Here is a 9,896-nt window from a genome sequence, read left to right as displayed (position 1 = left end):
AAAGCAACAATGGTTTTTAATGCACAGATAACTACTTCACACAATCCTAAATTAATGCAAGCATTCTGAACATGGACATGGTATTTGTAGCCTTAATTGTCGAAAAGACTTAATTTCTTAAGTCATCCAAAAATCTAATATTAAACATTTCATCACCTCAAAGCGAGTATCTCATATATAGCAAGTAAACATATCGAAGTAGTCTGCTTAATTTGCCTAAACTTCTCATAGACAGCTTCGACCAATCAAGCGGTACTAGTAAAAGTGGGATATTTGGAATATTTGAAAACATTAATGGCTCGGCGTAGTGGTTTTCAAGTATAATTTGATTTGTAGGAAAATTTTGAAATTAAATTTTACCATGTCAATGTTACAAAGAGTGATTCATTACTTCGCTAGTACCTATTTATATATCTACATATATAAACACTGAAAGATTATCAAGACAAATGTACGTAGCAGTGTGTGTATCAGCGTATGTATGTGTGTGTGTGTATATATAGATTACTTTTGAATATCATCTATTTGGCATTCGATTATTAATTAGTAAAGTGCTTGAAGGCTATTAAAAGCGTTCAATATTACTTAAATGTAAACAATGATTTTTTTAATTAATTTCAAAAAATAAATAAAAATAAAAATTATAGTAATTATGTTTATTTAAAAAATGGATTGGAGTACTCCTGCTGCACATCAATTTTGCCGAGACACTATAGTTGAATTAAGAAGCGTAAAATAGTTTTTATCTTATATGGTAAGACTCATCCAATCACCATTCTCCTTCGACAATCGACAGGACGACTTCAAATCTGGAACTTTGGAAAGCTCCGTATCTGCTTATTTAATTTTCTATATTCTCCAAGCTCTTCAACAAAATCCTTTATCGAGGGAGATGACCAATAGATCTTATAATCATACATAGAATTTGGTAATTCATTGAGGATGCGGCCTTTTCATAGGAGATTGTCCCCCTCTGCTTTCTCCGCTTTTCTTCTAATTCGACACTTGCTTTTAGAGCATGATAAAGAACTTCCTCCAAGTTATTTATAAAATGTCAAGCATTAAAACAGTGAGAAAGAACATCATTCTTTATTGGTGACGTTCTAAAAAATTAGATCATATTAATATTGTTTTTTTTATTCTTTGCACTTCGGCCCTGAGAATGCCACGCGCGTCAAGATACAATTTATAACTTGTAATGGCAATCCTTTAATAAAATTAGATCATATTAGTATTGTTTTTTTATTTTTTTTTAATTGATCTCCGTTAGTATAAAAACATGCATGAAGTTGTTTCGAGCGTTCAAACAGGCCTAGATTATTTCCTTATCTTTTTTTTTTTTTTAATAACCTACATAGTTTATTACTTTCCTATACATCTTATGAGATATTATATTTTTCTTAAGGAAAATACTAAGGCCACCCCTGGTGGCTCTTGCTGGGGGCCACCGCTAGGCCTGCAACCTGGCTGGAATAGTCGGTTTTTTATCCGATCCGATCCGAATCATGCTCAGTTATGTTGGCAACCCGATCCGATTCAATCCGATCAAAATGAAATTGGGTCGAACCCGTATGACCCGACATAAAAACCAGATGAAGAAAGAAACAGGCACCGTCTTCCTTCTTCCCACCGAGCACCCACGTGGAGATTGTCTCCCACGCTTCATTAGACAACAACTTTTTTTGCACAAAATATAAAACCAAACTCAGTCTCAAATCTTGGTCTTCCACCTAAGACCCTCTCATCGACACATCCTTCACATTTTTTCCCAGAAAATCCCATCAACTTTCCTCTCAATTTCTTTGCAGCTGACTCTATCTCTCTCCCTCCCTTCAGTTAATTATTCACTTCACTATCGCATTGTAAGAAATCAAGTTTGGTCTAGGAGCAATGGAGAGAGCGAACAAAATAAGTCCTGATCGTTGACCTCTGATTTGTGTATTCCTCTCACTTCACTGACTCTGATTGTTCACCTCGATTATTCACTTCGCTGACCTCTATATCCCTCAAGCCTAAGAAATCCACAGCCCTTCCCACACCTTCACCAAGACCAAGATTTGTGACCGTTTGATTCCACACAAAGAGAGAGAGAGAGAGAGAGAGAGAGAGAGAGAGAGAGAGAGAGAGAGAGATGTTGGAGCTATTATCGCCTTGCACATAAGAAAGAGAAAAAAAAAAGAACAAAAAATAAAGCCAACCATCTCTACAAAGCAAAACTTGCTCTTTTTTACTTTTCTAACCGTTTCTTATCTACCAAACAAAAACTGAAACAAAAAGTGATCGAATATGCATATAATCGAGCATATTTGGACTTTCTTACATTTGTGTTGCTTTCATCGGTGGTGAGAAATCAAAAGAATGGTCTTCAGTATTTGAAGAAGAAGTTTGTGAAGAAGAAAATGGTAGAGATCTCGGGAGAAGGCTTGGAGTCTTGGAGCCTGGAGTCTAGGGTTTGAGAGAACTAAAGGGTATCTGGGTAAGAGTAATTTATATGTCGGTCGGTGTAAGATGAGAAATCCAAACCCGTTGTTTATCAGGTTGGTAAACCGATTGTCTAGTAACCCGGCATTTGCCAGTTTGGGTCGGATCGAATCTCACGGGTCACTCGATTTGACCAGTTATTTGCACAGGCCTAGCCACCGCTGGCCAATTTTTATTCTTTTTCTTTTTCTTAATGATTAAGAACTTTTTTTACTATTAATATAAATTTTTTATATTTTTTTAAAATATTTAAAAGTATTAAAAAATGATTTGAAAAAAAATACAAAAAAAAAAAAACTTTTTTTAAGCCTAACGTTGGCTCCCAGCGGGAGCCACCAACGGTAAGTGTAGCATCGTCCTTTTCTTAAAAACCAATTATACTCATCATCCTCGCAATTAGGGATATACATTTGGACCGCTCAGCCAACCCGACCCAGACGTTCCGAATAAAGCGACCCGATTTACCCGACCCGAAACAAACACAAACGGAACCGAAACATTTTCGGATTATTTCGATACGGGTCGGTTAATAACCGTTAACCCGTTTGGATTTAACACCAAGCACATCTTGTGTGAATTCGCGCTGTCGTCTGCCGACACCTGCTTCGCTATCACCGGCGACCTCAGCCCCAACTCCTGAATCTCATTCGGAGCCAACAGAGTCTCCAACTTGTACACCACCTCAAGCATGGAGACCCGGCGGATCGATTACGACGACGTTTGGGTGTTTGACCAAGAACTGGTGCTGCGGTGCAGCTGCTGATTCCAGTCGCATCCGTACATCTTGTGGCTGATGCAATCGAAGGGTCCCTGTTCGGTGATGGTCTTGGTGGGATGGATGCAGATGAGATCGACGCCACGCTGGTTAGTGTGATCGATGAGAGTCCTAGATGAAGCTTAGTTCCTTCTTGGGGTCCTATGCAGTACCTTGGAGATGGATCGGACATTTTTTGTTTGAGAAGTGAGAAAGTTGAGGAGGAAAATTCTTGAACGGGTCGGGTCAGAATACCCGAACCAAGCAACTTATGGAACTCAGAAATTCAGAACGGAAGCCCATTCGGAAGATGCCATTTCTGGTAGGTTCGGAATAGCGTATATCGGGTCAAATGGAACGGGTGAACAGTCCTACTCACAGTAGTAAACACTATCTATAATTTTTTAATTTTTTAATTTTTTTTTTCATATCAATTGTGTGATGTAAAAATGATGAATAGAAGAATTCAATTAATTTAGAAAGAATAAAATAAAAAAATTAAAATTAAATAAATGTGATGTATAGTATATAGGAATGATGAGCAGCAAAACTCATTTCTAACTTCATAATAGGTGACTTCCCATTCTCTACTTCAAATTATTCTCCTACTTTTCCTCTAAAGAGAAAAATAGTGACTAGACCGTTAGGTGTGGTATTTTAAATAGTGAGTTGAGATTAGATGAATTGAGATAAAAATTAAAAATTGAATAAAATAATATTAAAATATTATTTTTTAATATTATTATTTTAAAATTTAAAAAATTAAATTATGTATTATATTTAATATAAAATTTTAAAAAATTATAATTATAAAATATTTCATATATCCAAACCGGGCTTAACGATTTTCTTCTCTCAAATCCTCCTCTAGAGGCTTTTGTGTCAAATCACTTAAAAGATGTTAGTCTTGCATCCTCCCTTAATTAAGTCTCTTCAATCAACTTTTTTCTTCGTTAAAAGCCACTTTTTAATGTTGATAAAATTGCTTGTTATAAATGGATATCAAATGGATCAATTGTATCTACCAACTAGGGGTGCTACCCGCACCATATGGTGCGGGGTAGACCACCCCCCCCCCCCCCCGGCCCCCCGCCCCCGCATGGGGCGGATGGGGAAAATCTCCCCCGTCCCCCGCCCCTGGTGTGCGGGGGCGGGGCCGCATGACGGGGTACGGGGTGGGGGGACAATCCGTCCGCCCCCCCGCACCCCCCTTCTGGGCCTTGGGCCTAGGAGCAATTTCTGGGCCTTGGGCCCAAGAGCAATTTCTGGCCCGAAAATGGCCCAGAAGCAATTTCTGGGCCATTTTGGGCCCATAAACCTTAGCAATGGGTCAAAATGGCCCACAAGTATGTATTTTTTGCCCAAAAAAAGCGTGTAGGCCATTTTCATTTTTCAGCCCATAAAATTATAAGTAAAAAAGAAAAAAAAAATTTAAAACCCAGATTAAAAGAAAAAAAAAAGTGTTATGTCTAAGAGTCTAATTCGTAATAAACTAATAATTATAACTAAGCTATTACAAAATTGAAAGGCTAAACAATTACAAAATTACAAACATAAAAGTGTCCAAGGGACATTGTATCAACATTACAAATTATTGAATACAAAATTTGAACAAATAATTAAAAATTGATCATTCTAAAGAGGCTTGTCAGCTGTGGCTTGTCAGCTGTGGCTTGTCTTTGAGTCAAGGGGTGTGACAGTTGGGGTGGCCCGGGCTTGAGCACATTTTTATGTTGCAGAGGTGCTAGACATCTCATGTGTTACTACAAAAATTAATATTAAAATTAATAACGATGAAATGGAAATGAATATAAATAAATTAAAATAATAAAATAAAAAACAATTACCAGGTGGTCCAAATCCAAACTGATCACCACCCTTAAAATCTAAAATATCCGGAACATGAATATCATTTCCTATCGTCCAACTCTGAGTGCATATCAATACCTCTACAGTTGTAGGAGACAATGAACTACGGAAAGGATCCAATATACGACCTCCGGTACTAAAGGCTGACTCTGAGGCAACGGTGCTAATAGGGATGGCCAAAATACAGCGGGCAATCTCAGAAATGATGGGATATTTCTTTGAGGCATTCTTCCACCATCCTAATATATCGAAATGATCATCATCATCTTGAACCATATCCGCTGACAAATAGTTGTCTAACTCAGAAACGACCTCCGTAGATTGATGGACTAGTGTGGGATTCTGCGCTTCTTTGTAGGAGGCCCGGTCACGGTGTCTGTAGAAGGCGTTGGGGTCGGTATATGTGTCTTCGATGTAGTACCACCCTTATTTGCCATAAACTCGTCATACAATTTTTTCAGGGTATCTCGGGCCAATTCACCAATAATTTCAGTCCATACCTGATCGTGAACAAGTCCCAACCCATATAACAAGCCTAAAACTTTCAGACGGGGATCAAGAATAACAACCACATATAAGAAAATATTCATTCTAGTCAAATCTCCCCAATACTTGTCGTATTTTAGCATCATGGTCACTGACATCCCCCTCATCCTTTCATTGGAACCCCTACGCATATCTTCTAATTTTTCTTTTACCCTATATATTTGTTGACAAAACCCATGAGATGTAAGGTACAAAGAACCAGATATATTCAATGAGACATCATAAAATAATCCAAGAAAATCAACGAAAGTATAAACTACCACCCAATCATCATCAATAGGCTTTCGTGATCCCCTGTGCTCATCAAAGTATTTGACATATTGGATGTCTTCATCACCCAATAATTGAAAGGCTGCCTTATATTCTTGGGCCGCCTCCAACATCAATAAGGTTGAGTTCCATCTGGTAGAAACATCAGTACAAAGACCCTTATTTGATGTTATGCCCGCAGCCTTTGCAGCAACTTTGAATTTCTTCAATCTAGAAGGAGAAGACCTCACCCATTTCACAGCCATTCTAACTCATGCAACCGAGTCATCAACATCTTTCAACCCCTCAGTCACAATTAAATTCAAAATATGTGCAGCACATCTAACATGCAAGTATTCACCACCCAAGAATGTCTTATTTGCATCTTTAAGATAATTCTTTAGATATCCCAATGCGACATCATTAGACGACGCATTATCAACTGACACAGACAAAACCTTTTCCAACCCCCACTCCTTTATTGCGGCCTCCAATGCCTTCCCAATTGCTCTAAAGTGAACCTCATGTAAGTCATAAGTTCTTGACTTGATTCTAAATCCTTCCATAATTGATTTTAATAGTACCGACACTGGTATTATTTTTTTACCCCTGGATTAGATATGAATTTTTTTACAAGAATAATAATAAATTATGAATGAAGGCCATTATTGAAGATTGCTCGAGTTTGTTCATGTGAGCCTTTGCATTCCATGGTTGGGTTTTAGAAGTAGCCATGCTTTTATTTAGAGTGACAATGACCTGGAGACAGCTCTCAAGATATACAATTCTGAGCTTAGTCATTGCATAATATTTTTAAAAGATTGATATGTTGGGTTAGATTGCAGAATTTCTCTGCAAACTCAAGTCCCTTCAGATGTGTATCTTTATTATTTATTATTTTTATTTTTTCTAATGCCAGCTCTAGTCTTTAAATTTTAGAATTTAAATAAACAAAATTTAATATATATTTTCATGAAGTGGAATCAAAGGTTGTAGAACAACTCAGGAAAATAGGTTATAAAATAACTATATGAATATCAATCGACATGTTATAAAATAATTTGGATCGGGAAGTACGTGGTTTTGGATGATTGCAGTGGTTAGGAAGATACTTTTTCATTGGATGTCCCCGAGTATAATATATTTATATATATGTATATAAATAATTTCTTTCTTAATTAATTGGTAGGTCTTTTTCTTATTCTTTACAATTTTTGTATTCAATAATTTTGTAAACAAAATTTGTAGGTTGAAAGTAGGGGTGGGCACTGGGAAATTAATGAGTTTAGGGTTTCGGATTGCGGTTTCAATCCATGAAACCCCTAAATCAATTTAGGGTTTCGGATTGGGAAAAAAAAATTAGGGTTTCGGATTGGAACCCTAATTTAATTTAGGGTCCCAATCCGAAACCCTAACCCCTAAATTGATTTAGGGGTTTCAATCATGACAACCAAATGTCTTAAGACAACCAAATGTCTTAATAATTCAAATTAGACTTTTCTGAGTGCTAAGTCTCACTTGTACAGCTACTTACAACCAAGTCAGAATCAAATCTACCAGAACGTCACCATCTGGAGGCAACCAAATGTCGTAACAATTCAAATTAGACTTTTTGAGTGCTAAGTCTCACTTGTACAGCTGGTTACAACCAAGTCAGAATTAAATCTACCAGATTTATATGATTTAATTGTAAACAATGTACAATCGACGTGACCCAGATGCAATTTATGAAAACAATCGCCAAATTTCTTGACCAAGTGCTATAATACTTCTAATATAAACGACAAGATTGCAAACAGGGTTGTAAATGAAAGCTGGTAGAAAACCTTTTCTCTAATTAGAACTGTAATTAGTATCTTACATATGGTGCTTTGTGACTTTTGCACCGAAAAACAGAATTTGTTATGGGATTTTATATTGGGTACTTCTAAAGAAAAAAAAAAAAAAAATTCAGGAAAATAAGACAACAAAATCAGAGTATCCATGTTCAAATCATGCCTGGTATTGACAGAAGACACTTTCATGGAGAGGAATTGCGTCAACACATACAGAGTACAAAACACAACTAGCAAGAAACATCCCCTGAACTGCTAGTACTGCCTTTGGCTTCCTGCTCTGCATTAACAGGGTCATTTTCCTTGCCGTTAGCCTCCTTCGGCTTGCATCGCTTCGCATTTGAATTACCATTAGCTTCAGCCACCTGAAATCAAAGCGCAAACATATCTGAAAGGAACCAAACAACATGACCAAATTGATTCCTGCATTTCAAGATAAGTGCCCAATATTCTCCAAATTATTTCAGTCAGTGGAAAACATTGAAAATGAGTTTCAAAGGTAGTATTTTAAAAAAATAAAAAATACTAACATACCATTTTAAAAAAATTGAATATCGGCGAAATCGAAACTGATATATTCTATCAACTGATAAAAATAAAGAACCTGATTTATTATAATATAATAGAATCAAGGTGCTTTAGCTAAAAATCATCTATAGATTAATTTGTTGCTGTTATGAATCTAAAAGAGAAATGATATTGCAAGAAAAAGTGTTGTTATTCAATAATGAAAACCTTTAACTTATACAAGTGAATGATACCCATATATATAAGAGTACAAAGGCAATTTATGTATAGCTTAAGTCATAATTGAAGGCTAAGGGCGGTCATAATTGACGGCTAAAAATGGTCTTAATTGATGGTTAAATATGGTCATACAAATTGATTTATAATACTCCCCATTTGGATGACCATACATAAAGAATATATCTCGTTAAAGTATTGCCAAGAAAAGTGCATTATGATAGGTTTTGAAATCTTCGCATTCTAATGTTCTGCACAATCTTCTTAAATGTTGTAGTTGGTAATGCCTTAGTGAATAAATCTGCCAAATTATCACTTGACCATATCTGTTTGACAAATCTTCATGATATAGTAGAATTTCCATAAGTAAATACATATCCAGTTTAAGATCTACTTCTGTGTGGATCTAAAAGATAACATGCATCCGCATATCCAACTAATTATAGACTCGATTCATGTTGATAAAATAATCACATATCAATCGTACCTCGGAGGTAACAAATGACATGTTTAATACCATTCCAATGTCTTCGAGTTGGTGCGTAACTATATCTTGCAAGTAAATTAACTCAAAATGTAATATCAGACTGAGTGCAATTTGCAAGATACACCAGGGCTCCAATTGCACTGAGATAAGATACTTTAGGGTCAAGAATTTCTTCATCATCTTCACAAGGACGAAATGGATCTTTATGCACATCAAGTGATCAAACAACCATTGGAGTACTCAGAAGATGGGTTTTGTCTATATAAAAGTGCTTCAAGACTTTATAATGAAAGGTCTTTGCGTTGATGCATCTCAATATTGTGTACTGACACTTTAAATAATGCAGTTGGTAATGTTTTAATAAATAGATTCGCCATATTGATTCAATATCGTTTTAACATTAAATTCAATACTCTTCTGGAGTTGTGCTCTTCTGGAGTTCTTGTGAATAATATAGTTAGTGGAGAAGTCATCAAAGTTAAGCTGCCAACTTCCATATTCAACAAAAACGGTAGCACCGTAGGATTTTACAGCTCTTCTGGAGCTGTCAGGCGTCGCAGGGCTATGATGCTACATCTCTTGTCTCTTGTAAAGAAAAGCTTCACGAGAGACACTGTGAAGCAATAGAGATGCTTTGTCCTTCCTTTTACTCACCTGAGGATGTTGCTCGTATGATAGAAGTAGAGATTCATTTTTCTAGAAATGGGTTATTCTAATGTCGTTTCAGAATCAATATTTCTTAGTGCTCAATATTCTGCTTCTATTACGGCCATGTTTCGGAGGTTATTAGTTAAAGTGAATGAGGTCAACAAACTCAATAATCAAATATCTTAATTAGCTAAAGTGAATGAGGTATGCGAAGAGTCTTAAGAACAGAAAACTGAATGAGGAGCATAAGGCGCTAAAACAGTATGCTCATGATCTTCAGCCA

The sequence above is a fragment of the Carya illinoinensis genome, chromosome 1 (assembly GCF_018687715.1).
Source record: "Carya illinoinensis cultivar Pawnee chromosome 1, C.illinoinensisPawnee_v1, whole genome shotgun sequence".
In the NCBI taxonomy this organism is placed as follows: domain Eukaryota; kingdom Viridiplantae; phylum Streptophyta; class Magnoliopsida; order Fagales; family Juglandaceae; genus Carya; species Carya illinoinensis.
Note: the sequence above shows the minus strand (reverse complement) of the source record.